Genomic DNA, 18,138 nt, shown 5'->3' on the forward strand with positions numbered 1-18,138 from the left:
AAGGTTCTGAAGATGGCTAGTGATGGTTGTACAACAATGTGCTGTCCTTAATGCCACTGAATTGCATGCTTATAAAGGATTAAAATGGTGAATTTTATATAAATTTTATCTCAGTTAAGAAACAAATACTCTTTCAGTAGCTGCCCATTGCTTTTTGGATCAAGTCTGAGTTTTTAAGTGTGCTATAAAAGATTCTTTGGACCTTTCAACCCCAACCTATTTCTTCAACTTGTGCTGCCCTCTCTATGTCACCCTGGAAGGACACTGTCCCACAGAAATTCCTATAGTGAAGGAAATGTTCTGTACCTGTGCTGTCCATGTGGTAGCCATCAGCTACTATCTGTGGCTACTAGGCACTTGAAATGCGGTTAGCATATCTAATGGACTGTATTTTACATTTAATTTAGTTTTAAATAGCCATGTATTAGTGGCTACTCTATTGGATGGCACAGTTCAAAAACACAGAGTTCCATCAGGTTATTTCATAGCTCTGTGCCTTTGCTCATTCTCTTCCTTCATCTCAATGGCCTTTCTTCCCTTTCATTCTCAAACCCTGAGCTAAACATAAATGCCTCCAGGAAGGTGGGGTTGGAAGAACTCCCAGGCACTTGGTATCATGATACCGCTTCTCACGCAAGGATTCTTTTATGCATTCATCCAGTCTTTTTCACAACTCCTTGTTTGGCACTAGAGATGCAAAGAAAAATCCAGTTCTTGATATAAAGCTCACAATCAGTATCTCTTCCAACAACCCTTCCTACCCTATTCTGCCCATTAAGCACGTCATTCGATCACCCCCACTGATCTCAGCCTTGCAATCCCTCAGTGCCTGACTTCACTCTTCCTCCCACCAGCTCTTCTTTCTTCAATTCTTGATCTACAGAGAAAAAAAAGAATCAACTTTATCTCCTACACCTGGCACATGGACAAATCTAAGAGGCTGTAAAAGTCACTACAGAGAAGGGGACTGCATATAGAGGAGAGGCCCCTGAACCAGGGTTGTCCTATATCTGCCCTCAACACCTTTAGGCTACCTCTCTATTAAAAATTGGTCATACACATCCCCAAAGGTCTCCCCTAAATGAGGGGTTTCAGTCTCTTTGAGAATAAAGAGCAGAGGAACGTTGGCCATCCCATCTCAGGGCACAGCCAGTCAGACCTTTTAGGACAGAAGATGAGAGCTCTCAATTCTGGGGGCCTCAGAATCACCTAGGACAATTTTCTAAAAACAAGGATTGTTGGGCCCTGCTGAGACCTACTAAACTGCCATCTTTGGGAGTGAGATCTAGGTATTTGTATTTGAGGACTCTCCACAGGTGATTGTGTCATGACGAAAGCCTGAGAAACCTCAGCCTCGAGTGTAAGGAAATACAAACCTGCGCCAGGGAACAAAGAAAGCATGAGGGTGCTGAGAAGGTATCACCACGAGTGCCTGGCAGCAGCATCCCTTGTAGAAAACTCTGAAACCAATGGTTATCAGCAGGTTAAGTCTGGATAACCACCTGTATTAGTCTGCTAGGGCTACCCTAACAAGATACCACAGGCTGGGTAACTTAAACATCAAAAATCCACTTTGTTGGCAGTTCTGAAAGCTTGAAGTCAGAGATCAAGTTGTCAGCAAGGTTGGTTTCTTCTAAGGTATTTCTTCTTGGCTTATAAATGGCCATCTTCTCCTATGTCTTCACATGGTCTTCTCTCTGTACATATCTGTGACCTAATTTCCTCTTCATATAAGCATACCAGACATATTGAATTAGGGCCTACCCTGATGATCTCATTTTAATTTAACTACCTCTTTTTATTTAATTAAAGTATAGTTGATTTACAATATTATATTAGTTTCAGGTGTACAACATAGTGATTCAATATTTTTATAGATTATATTCAAGTTATTATAAAATAATGGCTCTATTTCTCTGTGCTATGCAATATATCCTTGCTACTTATTTATTTTATACATAGTAGTTTGTATCTCTTAATCCCATACCCCTATCTTGCCCCTCTCCACTTTCCTCTTCCCATTGGTACCCACTAATTTAACTACCTCTTTAAAGACCCAATCTGCAAAAACACATTCTGCATATTGGGGGTTAGGACTTCAACATATAAATTTTGGAAAGGACACAATTCAGCCCATAGCAATCCTAGAAATTCAGTCCATAGAAATCCTACATGCAAAAGCTTTTCCTGAGTTGGAAAAATCTGATTCTTTATCTTGTCAACATTTGTTGTGAGCGTCCCACATCAGGCAGAAGAAAATGACCCATAATAGCATATGTATGTGTGTTAAATTGCTTCTGCCTTCTCTGATAGCTCAGTTGGTAAAGAATCCGCCTGCAATGCAGGAGATCCCGGTTCGATTCTTAGGTTGGGAAGATCCACTGGAGAATGGATAGGCTACCTACTCCAGTATTCTAGGGCTTCCCTTATGGCCCAGCTGGTAAAGAATCCACCTGCAATGTGGGAGACCTAGGTTCGATCCCTGGCTTGGGAAGATCCCCTGGAGAAGGGAAAGGCTACCGACACCAATATTCTGGCCTGGAGAATTCCATGGACTATATATTCATGGGGTCACAAAGAGCTGAACACAACTGAGCGACGTCATTTCAGTTGTGTCTGACTCTTTGCTACCCTATGGACCGTAGCCCACCAGGCCCCTCTGTCCATGGGATTCTCCAGGCAAGAATACTGGAGTAGGTTGCCATGCCCTCCTCCAGGGGATCTTTCTGACCCAGGGATCGAACCCATGTCTCTTATGTCTCCTGCATTAGCAAGTGGGTTCTTTACCACTAGCATCTCCACCTGGGAAGCCCATAATAGCCTATATATGATTTGAAACAGAAATTGTCATTATGAGAATATTTATAGTTTTTCTGCTTCTTCCCTTAGTTATGATCAAGTCAGACTGCAAGTTACAGAAAACCTGACTAACAGTAGCTTCAATTTAAAAAAAAAAAGGCTCATTTTCTCATGTAACAAGAGGTCTAGAGATAGGCTGCTTCTGGTGTTGGCTCTGTAATTTGTAGATATTAACATCAATGGCTTTGTGCTTCTAATGGATTTTCTCTCATGCCTGTGATTTCCTGGTCACAGGTGGCTGCTGTAGATCCTGACATCACACTCTCATTCAAGACAGGAAGAAAAATGAAGGAGCCATGCCAGCTATATTAGAAGATTAACCAGGGAAATAAAAATATCCTTAGCAACTCATATCAGACTTCCTCTTATGTCATTGGCCAGAACTGGCGCATGGCCACTCTTAGCTACGAGGAAATCTGGAAAAGCACAGTCTGGGTACATTTATTCAAAAAATATTGACTGTGTGCCTTGTTTATGTCAGATATTATTCTAGGCACTTGGGATAGAACAGTGAATAGAAGACAAAAATCCTTGCCGTCATGGAGCTTTTAATTTGAAAAGAGTTTACACCCTAGTGTTCCCATTGTCTCTTCCCCTAATGAAATCGGGTGGATAGACAGCAATCTGCCACATCATACAGCTTCAACAACAGAGCCCTGTGACTTTCACCCTAATTTTTCATCTGCATCACCTTCTTGAAAAGAGTCTCGCTCTACGTAGGTTAGGTCAACTTAACATAGTATAGGAAGAGATGAGGGGAGGGAGAAAGGAAGAGAAAATTGAATGAGGGTCTGAGATGTAGAGAGCTTTCCAGGACCTGTGGAGAAGGGTTTCTGGAACAGCCATGGGCTATAATGGAAATAAACAAGAGAGGAAGGGATGTTACATTCTTCTTTGAGTCTTATTCATGGTTTTTGTTGTTGTTGTTGCTGTTGTTGTTCAGTTGCTCAGTCATGTCCAGCTCTTTGGGACCCCATGGACCGGCTTCCCTGTCCTTCTCTATCTCCTGGAGTTTGCGCAAACTCATGTCTGTTGAGTCGGTGATGCCATCCAACCATCTCATCCTTCTCCTCTTGTCCTCAATCTTTCCCAGTATTGGGGTCTTTTCCAATGAGCTGGCTGTTCCCATCAGGTGGCCAAAGGATTGGAGCTTCAGTTCCAGCACCAGTCCTTCCAATGTATATTCAGGGTTGATTTCCTTTAGGATTGACTGGTTTGATCTCCTTGCTGTCCAAGGGACTCTCAAGAGTCTTCTCCAGCACCACACTTCAAATGCATAAATTCTTGGGCACTCAGCCTTTTTTATGATCCACCTCTAACATCCGTACAAGACTACCAGAAAAACCATAGCTTTGACTATAAGGACCTTTGTCGGCAAAGTGATGTCTCTGCTTTTTAATATACTGTCTATGTTTGTCATGGCTTTTCTTCCAAGGAGCAAGCGTAATTTCAGCGGCTGCAGTCACTGTCCTGGGTGATTTTGTAGCCCACGAAAGTAAAGATTTGACATTTAAAATCAAACCTTTTGATTTTTGAGCTTCGAGTACAGAAGTTGGGCTAATCAGATAATCCTCCTTTTCTTGATGGGTTGAATTTCCTTTTGACACTGCTCTAACTGAACCCCATGGGCCCAAGTTCATAAGGGGAACATTTTATTTGCAGCTGATGTTCGTCATCATCATTTCTTGACTTTGTGTTGCACAACCACATTGCATTTTCTAAACTTGATGTTAAGCTACGGCAGCCTCACTCTCCCTGCCCTAAAACCAATGGCCCTCAGTCTCAAGTTACTCTCACACAACTTCCTCCCCAGCTTCCAAGCTATGTTCTCCACATAGCCTCCTGCATAGCCCATTCAACCTCCTCCAGCAGTGCCACCCAAGCAGGGGCACTGTCTGTCCCCTCAACCTGCCAACATACAGCAAGGAGGAAAACTCATGGCCAGGCAGGACAAAAGGAAAAATCCACAGTGAATTTCTCACAGTCTCAACTTTTCAATCTCAACCCCATGTCAGGAAACACCTGACATTTCTCTAAATAAATCTTTTTTGGAAAACCTTTCCTTTTTTTTAAAGCTAGCAAAAGACTCATCCAATTTAAATTACTAAACAGAACCCTCTGCATCCTCTGCAGACATTCCACACATCCTCATAGTTTACTCCAAAATGAATGGGTGGAACTTGCCTTTATTTGTGACTCAAGAGTCAGTCTTAGTGAATTTCCTAAAACAAAGAAAGTCAGAGAATCAAACAGCTAGCAGACACACCCTACTAGCCATGGTAGTAGGTACCTATCCTTACTAAAATTAAGAATGATAATAATATAATAAAAGTCCTCCTCTTTAGTAAACTAAATAGAGGATTCTGGCATTTTTTAAATTCAATTTTATATCCTTGAGCCACCCCTTACGTATATATATATATGTGTGTGTGTGTGTGCGTGTCTGTGTGTGTATATATATATATATATATCAGATCAGATCAGTTGCTCAGTTGTGTCCGACTCTTTGCAACCCCATGAATCGCAGCACGCCAGGCCTCCCTGTCCATCACCAACTCCCAGAGTTCACTCAGACTCACGTCCATTGAGTCAGTGATGCTATCCAGCCATCTCATCCTCTGTCGTCCCCTTCTCCTCCTGCTCCCAATCCCTCCCAGCATCAGAGTCTTTTCCAATGAGTCAACTCTTCGCATGAGGTGGCCAAAGTACTGGAGTTTCAGCTTCAGCATCATTCCTTCCAAAGAAATCCCAGGGCTGATCTCCTTCAGAATGGACTGGTTGGATCTCCTTGCAGTCCAAGGGACTCTCAAAAGTCTTCTCCAACACCACAGTTCAAAAGCATCAATTCTTTGGCACTCAGCCTTCTTCACAGTCCAACTCTCACATCCATACATGACTACAGGAAAAACCATAGCCTTGACTAGACGAAACTTTGTTGGCAAAGTAATGTCTCTGCTTTTGAATATGCTATCTAGGTTGGTCATAACTTTCCTTCCAAGGAGTAAGCGTCTTTTAATTTCATGGCTGCAGTCACCATCTGTAGTGATTTTGGAGCCCAGAAAAATAAAGTCTGACACTGTATACACACATTTATAAAGTACACATGCTCATGTATTCTGTGTAAGTCAGGGTTATGTTCTTCTGGGAGCAGCAGAAAACCTAAAACTGTGAGGCTTAAAGAAGATAGAAATGCTTTTCTATCCCAGGTAACATTCAAGCAGTCACATCAGACTGTGAGAAATTCACTGTGGATTTTTCTATGGAGCTCCACAGTGTCAGGGACCAAGGCCCCTATCTTATTGCACCACCATGTATGGTCTCCATTGCCAAGGTCACCTTCTTGGCCAGAATGGCTACTCCAGCTCTAGCCTTAACATCACATTTCAGCAAACACAGAAAAAAAGAAAAAGTTGTACTTATCACTCCTGCTTACATCTCATTAGTTAAAATTTAATTGGTTTGGTTTTAGTCACTAAGTCATGTATGTTTCTTGTGACCCCAATGGACTATAGTTCACCAAGTTCCTCTGTCCTTGGAATTTCTCAAACAAGAATACTAGTGTGGGTTGCCATTTCCTTCTCCTAGAATTTAATTATATAATCACAACTAACTGCAAGGGACTTTGGGAAATACAGTCTTATTTATTTATTTACAGTAGCTCCTTGTTGGTTATCTATTTTAAAGATAGATACATGTGTCTATCTAGCAGCATGTACCTGTCAATCCCTAACTCCCAATTTATCCCTCCCATGAATAAGAAATGTAGTCTTCTTCCTGATGGCCATTTACCAGCAAAAAACTGGGGGTGGGGTAGGGGTTATTACAATAAAACAAAGAAGAAAAAAAAATAATGAAGTAGTGTTAAATGGTAACACAAAATATAAAACAAATATCCATGAATCCATAATGATATAAGTAAATAGTTGAATAAATAAATAGAGGAGAGTAGACAAAACATACAAATATTTCCAAATAATTCACTTAGATACTCTGTTGTTGAGAGGTAGAATATAATTCTCTACTCCTGGAGTGTGGGTTACTCTTGCACAGTATGCTATGAAAAAGGAGAAAAGAAAGAGTAACTCGGCAGTGGAGAAACCTGACAAATCCTACCTTAAGCCAGGTAATCAAGGTTAACATCAACAGTGATAAATCATGTTGATAGTATGTACCCTTGATGTGATGTGATAAGAACAGCACTTTACCTCTGTGGTCTTCCCCAAAACATATTACTTCAATCTAATCATGAGAAAACATCAGGCAAATCCCAACTGAGAGACATTCTACAAAATACCTGACCAGTACGCCTAAAAACTGTCAAGGTCATCAAAATAAGGAAAGTCTGAGAAACCATTACAGACAAGAAGAGTTTAAGGAGACATAATGACTAAATGAAATGTGGTATCCTGGATGGGATTCTATTGAATAAAATCAAAAGGAAAGGGTGGGGGGATTGGGATTTGGGAAAAACTGAGAAGATCTGAATGAATTACGGACTTCAGTTAATAATAATATATCAGTATTGGTTTATTAACTGCTACAAATGCACTATACTAAAGTGGAGTGTTAATAATAGAAGAAACTGGCCGTGAGACATATGGGAACTATCTGTACTATCTTGGCAAAATTCTGTAAAACTACTGCAAAATTAAAAGTGCATTGAAAAAAAAAATGAAGGAGAGTAAGACATTGGAGAATCCCAGAGGTCTTCCCCTCAACCCCACACAGGGGCTGGCTCTTCTCTTTGTACCCCAAATCCAAGAGATGGTCACACTAGAAGGGCCTTTGAGGCAACTGTCTCATCCTCCCAAATGAGGGGAGAAAAGCCCAGAGAAACCCTTAAGGAGGTTTACCCAGCGGTACCCAGCTCCCTGGTGGAGGAGCTGGAACCTGAAGCCAGGTCTCTTGACAAGGACCAGCTCTGGCTCCACTCCCCCACCTACACACGGTGAAGGAGATGCCTTAGAGGAGAGGGAAGAACTCAGCCAAGAACCGTCCTTTTAACAATGGTGAGTCACTCCATCTCTCTGAGCAGTAGTTTCTTCATCTTTACAGCAGAGATAGTGCTCACAGTCCTGCTCATCCTCACAGGACTGTCATGAGGAGTAAAACTCACATAAACATGTAATAACCCAGCGGGGACCTTCTGACACATTGAAATTTTGTTATACAGCCCAAGAGAGTTGACCCAAACGTCACGTGTGTTTATTCAGCATGTAGGCAGTATCGTCTGCCTTTCAAAACTGGGACATAATATCTGGTGAGGGTACTGTTATGTTTTCTGATTAATTGTTGGAGGTTCTCAATCAGCTGGCCTTTCCAGATTTTCTCTCTCCACTCCGCTCCCTGACACGCTCTCCAGCAATCCTGGATTTCCACGTAGCCTAACCTGAAGGATGCAGAAGCCTGCTCAGGCCACCACTCCTCAGCTTCTCCCAGCAATACAGAGTCAGTCCTGTTTAGTCTGGCAGATGGTTCTGGTCCCCAGGGAACACTGCCTTGCAGATCCAGATTTCTGCAGGCTTCTCTGAGGGAGGACGGTGCATTCCTCAGTGCTGACCACAGCATCTCCCACGTCCACGTGCCCACTGTGCAGCGACCCCTACCCAGCCCTTCCCACATGTCCCTTAGCACTCATTAGCCTAAGAGGCCCAGAGCTGTCTTGTTTCCAGTGTCTATAACCTCAGAGACCAAGTCACCTTCCTCCTTCCCTGCTAGGGCTCTACCTTTGGAGTTCAGTTGCTTTGTCTTTTCTCTTAAACCCTCAACACCCAAAATATTCTACCCCTTCACCTAGATGTTGGAGTTATTCACTCTTCCTTATAACCTGAGTTGGGTACTTTCCACTTACCTTTGGAGAGAAACAACCTTCTCAAAGATATTTCAAAGGCTTTTCAGGGGTCTAAGGGAGACTCCCAAGGGATCCCCTCACCCCTTGGGAAAGGCAATTCCACTCTCAGCGACTGTAAGGAGATATTCTAGCCTCAGTGATCAAAAGTACAAATCCCTCAAAGAAGAAAAGCTAGAGGAAAAAGTAAAATCTGACTATACTATTGACAAGGCATATATATTGCTGTAAACAAACGAAAAGTGAAATTGAGTGCCCCCAGGTGTTGTGCTTGGCATTGGGAATGGAGAAAATGACTGGACCCTGTGCCTGCCCTCAGGGAGGTTAGATCCTAAGAGAATGACAGATGATGACCGACCATACAGTTTCCTAAGAACCACTAGCAGCTACTAGAGCACAGCATGCTGACCCAAAGGAAAGGCGTCAACCAGTCCTGCAGGAAACAGCCACCCATAACCAGCCCAGTTCACGAGGACCTCCTTTAGAGATAGCAGCCTGGGCATGGAGGATGACCAGGCAGAGCTCTGGGTTTCAAGCAGAGGCACAGAGGGAGAGGGGGTGGGATCTCCTTAACATATAACAGCTTGAAAAACAAACTTAATATGAAAGGAAAGGTGCTGGTATTAGGATTTTCTTGGTTGAAAGTAACAGAGTTGAAGATATTGGACCATAATCAAATACAAGGGCAGAGATGCAGAAACAACTTGAAATTGGGATTGAATGCCACGTGGCTTTCTGATTACTTGACAAGGGAGGCTCATTCTCTTTCACAGACTGACCACCTTCATGCCGTGCAGAGCACAGCTCAGAAAGCTCCTGAGTCCAGCACCCAAGTGTTGCCTCCAACAGATGGAGGTACACTATCTTCCCTTGAATCCAACTTAGAAAACCCCAGATGAAGATTCTGATTGGCCTGGGTTGGGTCAGTGCCCATCCCCAGGCCAATAAACCATAGTGAGAGCTGGGGAAGGAGATAAGCTCATACTTCCCAAGAAAAGCCACAGGAATCCTTGTTGGTGCCAGTCCTGGAGAAGAGAAAGCTGGGAGCCAAGAACCATCCCAACAGACATCTCTGACCCATTTAAATGCTCCAAATACCCAGGATTGAAAGGTGGAGTGTGATTAAGAAATTGCACCACTGTTTTTATCATTTCCTAGTTAGGACCCTAGACCAGCTCTGAGATACTATGAGCACACAGCAATACCTTTCTAACTATGTTCTAGTACGGAATGAATAAATACAAACTGGAGTAAATAAACACAAACTGCTTACATATGTCTAGCATCTTACTGAGCATTAAGGGGAAGATGTGAGAGTAGAAATTTGAAGAAATAAGACTCACTGCCTGCCCTCAGGAGCTTACTACTATTGGAGTGACTTGGGATCAGAGGTGGATCTGGGAGACCATCTACCCACAGACTTTGTAACAAGTTCCTAGAAGCCCATAACCAGGCTGGGGGAGGGAGATGGAGAATGGGGCAGGAGGAGGCATGAGAGACTGAGCAGGCAGGCATGGACCTCCTGGTCTCCACAAAGCTTCTATAGCATCTCCTGCTTTATCTGTTCTGCATACTGGCATTCCACATAAAATCATATTTGTAAAAAGTTTCTTACTCCTTTAGGAATGTTTGAATACTCCAGCTCCCTTGAGCAGCCCCTGGAGGTTCCAATGCCCAGAAAATCTGCTTATTATATGTGTGTAATCCTCACAACCATGCTGAGAGCCAGCTGGTGAAGGCAAACATGGATCTGGAACCCCCTCCTCCTGCTCCCCAGGTTGCCCCCAGCCCTCATTTCCCTTGTATGAAATAGCCAAACAAAACCATAGTCAAGAGGCCTCCTGTGGAAATGCAGAGAGTGCAGCTCATCCTCTGGAATGTTCAGTAACGGGATGGAGTAGCACCCCTTGTGGATGGAGTAAGGTAGAAAAGGAAGGGAGCAGAGATCTAGCTTGGAGAGGACCACACACCAAAAATGGTGCCAGATGTTTGACGTGTGCAGATGGGCACAAGCATGAGATGTAAAAGGAGAAGCAAAAGAAAGATGCAAAGAGGAGTGGAGGAAAGAAGAGAGGGGAGATGCTGAGGCCAGAACAGCCAAAGAGTCCCAAGAGTCACTTCCAACAGCTCAACCTCTTCCCTTGTCTTGCATCACAGTTTAAAGTCCTGAAGGCACTGATTCTACATTTTCTCAGGAATTCATAATCAGATACTTCAAAAAAGCCATGGCCAATGTTATGTGAGAGTTTCTATGTTCTGGGCGCTGTGCTCAGGGCAGACAGAACATGGGAAGCCTGCGTAGACTCAGTTTGGTGACCCTACAAGCCAGTGTCCTATTGACCAGGAGTCATTTGCTGAGGATGAGAAAAACTGATTTTCCACTAATATAATTCATACACGTCTCTCTTGCTGTTAAAAACAAGAGAATTATCTCATGCAGTGAAACATTTTAACTTAATTAGAATTGCCTTCCATTTCAGTTATTTTACTTTCATAACTGAATAGTATTCCTTTCAAAGCATAGAGATAACTTATATTGATAGAGTTGTAAAATCTTATTCAAATTTTGCTTTAAAATCTAATTTCTCTGACTTGCGTGTTGATAGAATGTGTCCCATATTTTTGTTCTTGTTTTCTCTTATAATACTCTAAATCAAACAACTGCTTGAGAAACCTGGTATCAGGATTCTAATTTAGCTAATAGCCTAGTTTTCCAGTATACAACCATGGGTCTGAAATATTTGATTTCAGATTTTCAGGCGGCTACCACTGCTGGTCCCAGGGTGATTGGTGGCAGCATGAAACCCACATCCAGCCAAAGGAAACTGGCCAAAAGGAATTTTTTTTTTTTCCTTTGAAGGGGACTGTCTATTCTGGAAGGACAGAACCAATTCCATCTTGTGGGTATGTCAGGAACATGGGTAGAAAGCAGAGTTCCTGGCATCATGTTCATCATTTATTCTGCAGGTGTTTGGCATTCCCTTAAACACTGATTCCCCACCCACCCTAGGAAGCTGCCTTCAAGCCCCAGCTCTTAATCTGGCTTTGTCTGTGCCAACTGTTCATGTGCATTTAATCCTCACAACAGTGCTAAGAAATATTATCACTCCCATTTTACAGATGAAGAAATTGAGATCTAGAGGTGTCTATGGTGGTCCAGTGGTTAAGACTTCACCTTCTAATGCAGGGGGTGTGCGTTTGATCGCTGGTCAGGAAGCTAAGGTTCCCACGTGCTTTGAGGCCAAAAGACCAAACAAAAAAAAAAGAAGCTATTATAACAAATTATATACAAACTATTATAACAAATTCAATAAAGACTTCAAAAAATGATCTACATCAAAAAAAAAAAAAGATAGAAAGAAAACTTAAAAAAAAGGAAAACGAGATTTTGAGAAATTAAGTAGCTTGCCTTTGGGCAAACTAACCGGAAAGGAATGGAATGGGGCCATGCTTATGCCAGAACTCCAAAGCCCCTGTTCCTACAGTAGACACGACTCCATAGCGATGCCTCTAGAAAAAAGTAAGCACGTTTTTCGTTTATATTTATATCTTAGAGTTTCTGCCAAAATGACTATTTTTGATTTGAGACCTGCAAAATCAGGAGTTCCTGACTTCAGGTCACCCACTCTTTCAGTCACACCATGGAAGCAGTATGTGCTGGAGTAAGAAGAACACTGCCCTCGGAGACCTGGTCTGTGACTCCCCATACCTGACACACAGTAGGTGCTCAGTAAACACATGTGGAGCTGAGAACCATAGGTCATGTATGTACATTTGGCTATGCCTTTCTTTCTGGGTGTTCAAGAGGGTACTTTAAATAAAGATCCTACAGTTCATGCCAGCATCACAGGGGCCGTAGTGTGGCATCGAAAACTAGCATTTACTGAATACCCATTAAACTGCCTTTGTGGTATAAAATTTGGGGGTTAAAGAAAATGTAGGAGACTTTTGCTCAAAGTAACCTCTGCCTCTAACTGCTATTTTGTTCAGCTTCTCTTCCTTTCTAACTTTGTCCCAGAAAAATCTCAAGGGAATTGAAATTAAGCTGTTTCCCAGATTTGCTTTTCAAAATTAGTCCTGGCCTGGCCTTCAGCACCGCAAACACATTCTGTGTGGTCACAAGGGAGGACTGCCTTGAATTCTTGGAGAAACTATGCAGTTTTGGGGGCCAGACAAGCTAAACAAGCACCAGAAAAAAAGACACAGGTGGGTGTTTTATACTCATTACTGCCTGCCATGCTGATCTGTCCAGGGGCATAGACCTCTTTGGCTTACCCTTTGATCCTCATCCTTTCCTCTTACTGGAAATAACATCTACTTGCTGGACCAGGGACTGGGGAAAGTTATCCACAAGAGTGAAATCAGGTCAAAGTTTTGCACAATGCCCGGGGACCATCAGCAGAGTCATAGCAGTCCCCAATCCAAATGGTCCTCCTCCGCAGTGTGGGAGGTGATGAGGTCGTACTTGACACACTGGCCATTAACTGTGCGATGACTCATCCCATCAGAGGGCCCATCTGTAAACGCTAGACATCGTCAAGAACTTGGCTCCATTGTTCTCTTGGGAACAAAGAAATTCAATTTTAAATCTGCATATTCATCATTCCAGAGAAATAAATACAGTATGAAATGAAAATATTTAACAGTCAACATTTGATAATTCCCCAGTCTCGTTCAGGACAAGATTTTGTCCTAAGGAACTGTAACACCCTTAGATATGGGATTTTATAGGCAACATTCAAGAAAGCTATCTTTCTTTCCCATAATAGATTTTCTTTCATTCTATGTGGGTTTTCAACAGATTGCTCCCAAGGGGAAAATCCTGCCCCACTCTGTCTTTTCCTTACAGTGCTGTGGTTGTGGTGTTTTAAGCATTTCTGGGAATTTCCTTTGTATCTGAGTTGTTTGTATCTTTTCATCCTTAAAGTCATCTTTTCACTGACATTCCCTCTTTAAAGAAAAAAAAAAAGTTGTTTTGTTTTGTTTTGTTTTTTACTGTAAAATATAAGAGCTACACCAGATGTAAATCATCCTCTCAAGCCAGTCCTGTTTTGCTGTTTTGTTTTGTTTTTCCTTGGCCACATACAGGTCGTTTGTGCCCTGGGAAAAAAATGTAATCTACAGGTTCTAATAGGGAAACTGAGGATGGAATTTTAAGGGTGAAATATCAATGAAACTTTTTGCCAATAAAAATGTAGATTTCAGCAAGCCTTCTTTTAAAAAATGTTAAAAATTAGGGGAGGGACTGTTTGTGGTCAACTTATGGAGATTCTATTCACAAATGCCCTTTATTTTCTATCACACAAGAAATTAACAGAATCTAAACCAATTTCTCTTGCATAGACATTATTCAGTGGTAACAACTCCCAGTATGAAGAATCCAGGTTTCCTTCTAACTAATCATATGGCCATTTTCCCAACTGTTTCACACATGCTAATGGACTGTGACAAGTAAAACACATTTGGCTCAGTGTACGGTCCAACATGAAATGGATTCACAACCACGAAGCTTCTAACCATTTTTCTCCTAATCTACCACTGCTTTGGGGGTTTGGTGTCTTCCCTGTCATGAGCGATTTCAGTGCACTGATCAGGGTAGACTTGACAGATTCTTTATCAATGTCAAGCGTCTTTTGTGGTTAAGTCCAGTAACGCTAAAACAAAACGCTTCATAGATACTAGATATATGGTGGCATTACAGAATTCTCTTGCAGGCAATATTTTTTGGTCAACCTATGAAAAGAAAAAAGAAGTGAAGGTGAAAACCAAAGAAGATGCAGCAGAAGTCTTGGCAGTTATTTCTGTGGAAGTCAGACAATGTGACTGACATGGGGCCTCTGACTCTCCCCTCCTCCATTCAGGTTAGAATACAGCAAAGAGAAATTGCCAACAAAGAAAGTCATGATCTAGGGGGAGGGGACAGAATCTCAATAGGTTTTTAATTTCAAGAAACAGAGCAGTATTTTAGGAAAACACAGGACCCCTGCCTAGGCACACATTTACATCCACAAGTGTATGCGCCCACCTGTACCAATTAAAATCATACATTTTTCCCTGTGAGTTTTTCTCATGCCTTGGGAAATTAATCTCTTAGACTTCATTGACATTATCAACTGTCACAATATCTAACATTAGTGTGAACTGGCTTAGAAAAAACACAATCCAAGCATCTCTGAATAAAATAGAGACTCTGTTAAGTTTGCTTTTAGTAAAAAGAGTCTGCAGTGCCATCAATATGAGGCCTTTCCAGCAGTTCTAGCCGGGACAGCTTCATTATGGAGGATGTTCGCTTTCGTGGTTCATAACAATGGCTGTTTTGAAAGACTCACCAATGTGTACCACATGAGGCCTGCCAATCCCCTCTACCCACAAATAAAGAAGATGTCCCAACCACTTGATAAATCCATGGTGCTCAGTTGGCTCATCAGAGGTTTCAGAATATCACTTTTCAGAGTAACAGTGGATGTAAGAAGCCTCATTGTCTTTTTATTAACCCAAAAGCCAAGGCTAACAAAATTCTCATCAAAGCTGTGAACAAACAGTGGAAAGAAGTGCTCTAAGTGCTGGGAGCTAACCTGGAATTGTTATTTGTTATACGACCAAACCAGTAAATTAGTAGGAACAAATAAGTCCTCAGCTATCAGATACTTTTCTGTATTACACAGTTAATGACTAAATCTATTTCAATATTTTATCTGATTTTTTTCTTTTTTGTACTAATTTAGAAAGTTGGTACTTCAGTGTAATTGAACTCATGGAAGGTAAAAATGTCCAGACCTTTTTAATAAGGTACCTTTCAATATTAAACTTTGGGGTCTGTTTTCCTCCCAAGTAGGCACTTAGCACTAATGGCAATTGCGTCCAAACACTGGGTAGGAAATATATGTCTCTGTACTGAGCTCCATGGAGGGGAAAAAAAAGAAAGAAAGGGGAAAACAACGTTGAGATTGAATAAAAGAGGTAGAGTTGATTCATTTACAAGATGAAATTAATATCTGGCACCCCCAAATTTCAGAGCACACACACCTTTAATAAGTGAGATGAGGAAAAAATTTCTAAATCATTTTGAATAATACCCAAACCATGCTTTTCCTGAGCAATCTGTTTTCCCTCCATCCCCAGCATATACATTAGACTCATTTTGCACTTGTTATGTACATAATGATTCTAGACAACATAAGATGATTTCATGATTTTTTTTCCTTATTATTTTTACTTATCTACCAGTGAGCCAATTTATGCAGCTTAAACCATTGCTAAAGATGCATCAAAAATTGTCTGTAATCATTACAAATAATAGCACTGAATGTTCACAAGAAGCTGTTTTCTTATCATATTTTCATTAAAACATCTTTTCAACCTGCTTTGCTTTTCCCACGTCTGAAACCTGCGTTGTAATCAGTCTTATTAACTGAGAACATAAATATGATTTATTATGGTCTGATAATGGAAGCTACGTGGACCCAGAGAAGGGCTATATTGTCCTTTGATAAAATGGCTCTTTTCTCTCAAATGGAGAGCTCTATCATGAGAACATGCAGAATGTAGTGAGTGATTATTTCCTCGGGGTGAGTGATGGCAAAGCCCGACAGAAAATCTTCTTGTTGACCATGACAGCCTCAGAGGGTCCCCAAACCTCCCTGAGTTTGACAACCTGCAGACACTTTTGATGAAGTGTATTCTTCTGCCAGAGACAGCCTGTCTGGGAGGAGAAAAGAGACCTTTATCGTCTGATCGGCTATTATTGTCTTGATCTTTTATAAGCAATCTCTAATGCACATGAATATAATATCCTTTCACACAAGTGCCACGCATAATAGAAATGTGGTTATAGGACCCTCCCCCTGGTTATGTAAATGTCCTTACACTATAATTAAGAGAGATGGTTTGTGACTGATAGGGTAAGGAAAGAGTAATCAAACTGTTTTAGGATTATCTCCCTATTTTAAAGACAAACCCAGGGTAAACAGCATTTATGGTAGATAGAGGGAACTAGGTTATCTTGAAGTCTTAGTCTAAAAGGAAAAATAGTTTTGAATATGGTATTGGTGTTATATTTTTATTAAACATGCAAATGGCAGCTGGTTTTCAGCCAAGTGATTACTATGCTGATATGACTTAGAAGAAAATGAGAATGCCTCTCAAAATACCTGGCTGAGGGTTACAGCAAGAACAAAGACCTATTAATAAGGAATGCACTTGCACAAATGTGTCCTCCAGTCCAAATAAAGTTCTCCAATAAATTTCCCTCTTATTCATTTCCAGGATCCTAAATATGGAAAAAAAAATTTAATTAACAAATATATTTGCAGACAAAACTCTTGCAGTTATTGGGCAATTAAATTTACTTTTTATGTGACCCATGGGAGCCATCTCCATTTCTAAACAATGAAGGATAGTTCTAGATGGTGTTTGTTTGTATTTGGTGGCAAAAATTTTCTGATCTTCCAGATAACCCAACCAGACTTACGGTCAGCTCCTGGAGGCCAATAGCTTAATGTTCAATCTTCAGATCAGATCAGATCAGTCGCTCAGTAGTGTCCGACTCTTTGCGACCCCATGAATCGCAGCACGCCAGGCCTCCCTGTCCCTCACCAACTCCTGGAGTTCACTCAGGCTCATGTCCATCGAGTCAGTGATGCCATCCAGCCAGTGATGCCATCCAGCCATCTCATCCTCTGTCATCCCCTCTTAGTTGCTGGCAAAAAGGAGAAAAAGATATCACCCACCTGAAAAACTTTAATCCCCCCAGCAAAATACAGCGCAGTCATTCCTTTACATCTACATATTTCGTATCAGCAAACTCAACCAACCTCAGATCAAAAAAATTCTGAAAAAAGAATTTCAGAAAGTTCCGAAAAGCAAAATTTGAATTTGCCTCCTGCAGGTAACAATTCACATAGCATTTACATTGCATTAGATGTTACAAATAATCTAGAGATGATTTAATGTATACTCGAGTATGTATAGGTTATAAGCAAATATTATAACATTTTATATAAGGAACTTGAGCATCGTGGGTTTTCATAGCCTCTGGATTAATCCCGGGAGGGTACTAGGCCATTACTGTACTCAATTTGTCATTAACCTTCTGACATCTGGACTCCGAGGTGTCCCTACACTAATCACTAACGGGTTTTGCATTACCAATTAGTGGAGAAAACTCGCAAGCGCTGATGCCAAAGAGTTAATATCATTAGTTCCACACCACTGGGTGGTCAGTTGGAAGAGCAGCCCCTGAACTCAAGAGGGGAGAGTTAGGGACCCTGACTTGGGGACAGTTCTCGCTCTGAAGGAGAAAGCTGCAGCTCACATTGACCTCCATGTCTCTGTCCTGGCATCTAGCCTTGAGGCGATTCAAATATTACACAAGAGTGCACGCATGTGCACACACATTATGCACAGGTTTAGGCCAGAACCAATCACCAGCC

General features: G+C 41.6%; 2 long non-coding RNA genes across 3 annotated transcripts in view; both read right to left on the reverse strand.

The window, feature by feature from the left end:
- Window positions 1–11,308: 11,308 nt before the first annotated feature.
- On the reverse strand, window positions 11,309–17,337 carry LOC123334071. Its single transcript, XR_006551829.2, has 3 exons — window positions 17,178–17,337; window positions 16,858–16,976; window positions 11,309–16,409 (listed from the first exon to the last, which is right to left on the reverse strand). It is a non-coding gene; the product is annotated as an uncharacterized LOC123334071 (long non-coding RNA).
- An 11-nt stretch (window positions 17,338–17,348) lies between these two features.
- LOC123334072 overlaps window positions 17,349–18,138 on the reverse strand; it is a 71,006-nt gene continuing 70,216 nt past the window's right edge. For both annotated transcript variants that reach the window (XR_006551831.1, XR_006551830.1), the window contains one exon: window positions 17,349–17,405. This is a non-coding gene — a long non-coding RNA (uncharacterized LOC123334072). The remainder of the gene's footprint in view (window positions 17,406–18,138) is intronic.

This window comes from Bubalus bubalis, chromosome 6 (assembly GCF_019923935.1).
Source record: "Bubalus bubalis isolate 160015118507 breed Murrah chromosome 6, NDDB_SH_1, whole genome shotgun sequence".
In the NCBI taxonomy this organism is placed as follows: Eukaryota; Metazoa; Chordata; class Mammalia; order Artiodactyla; family Bovidae; genus Bubalus; species Bubalus bubalis.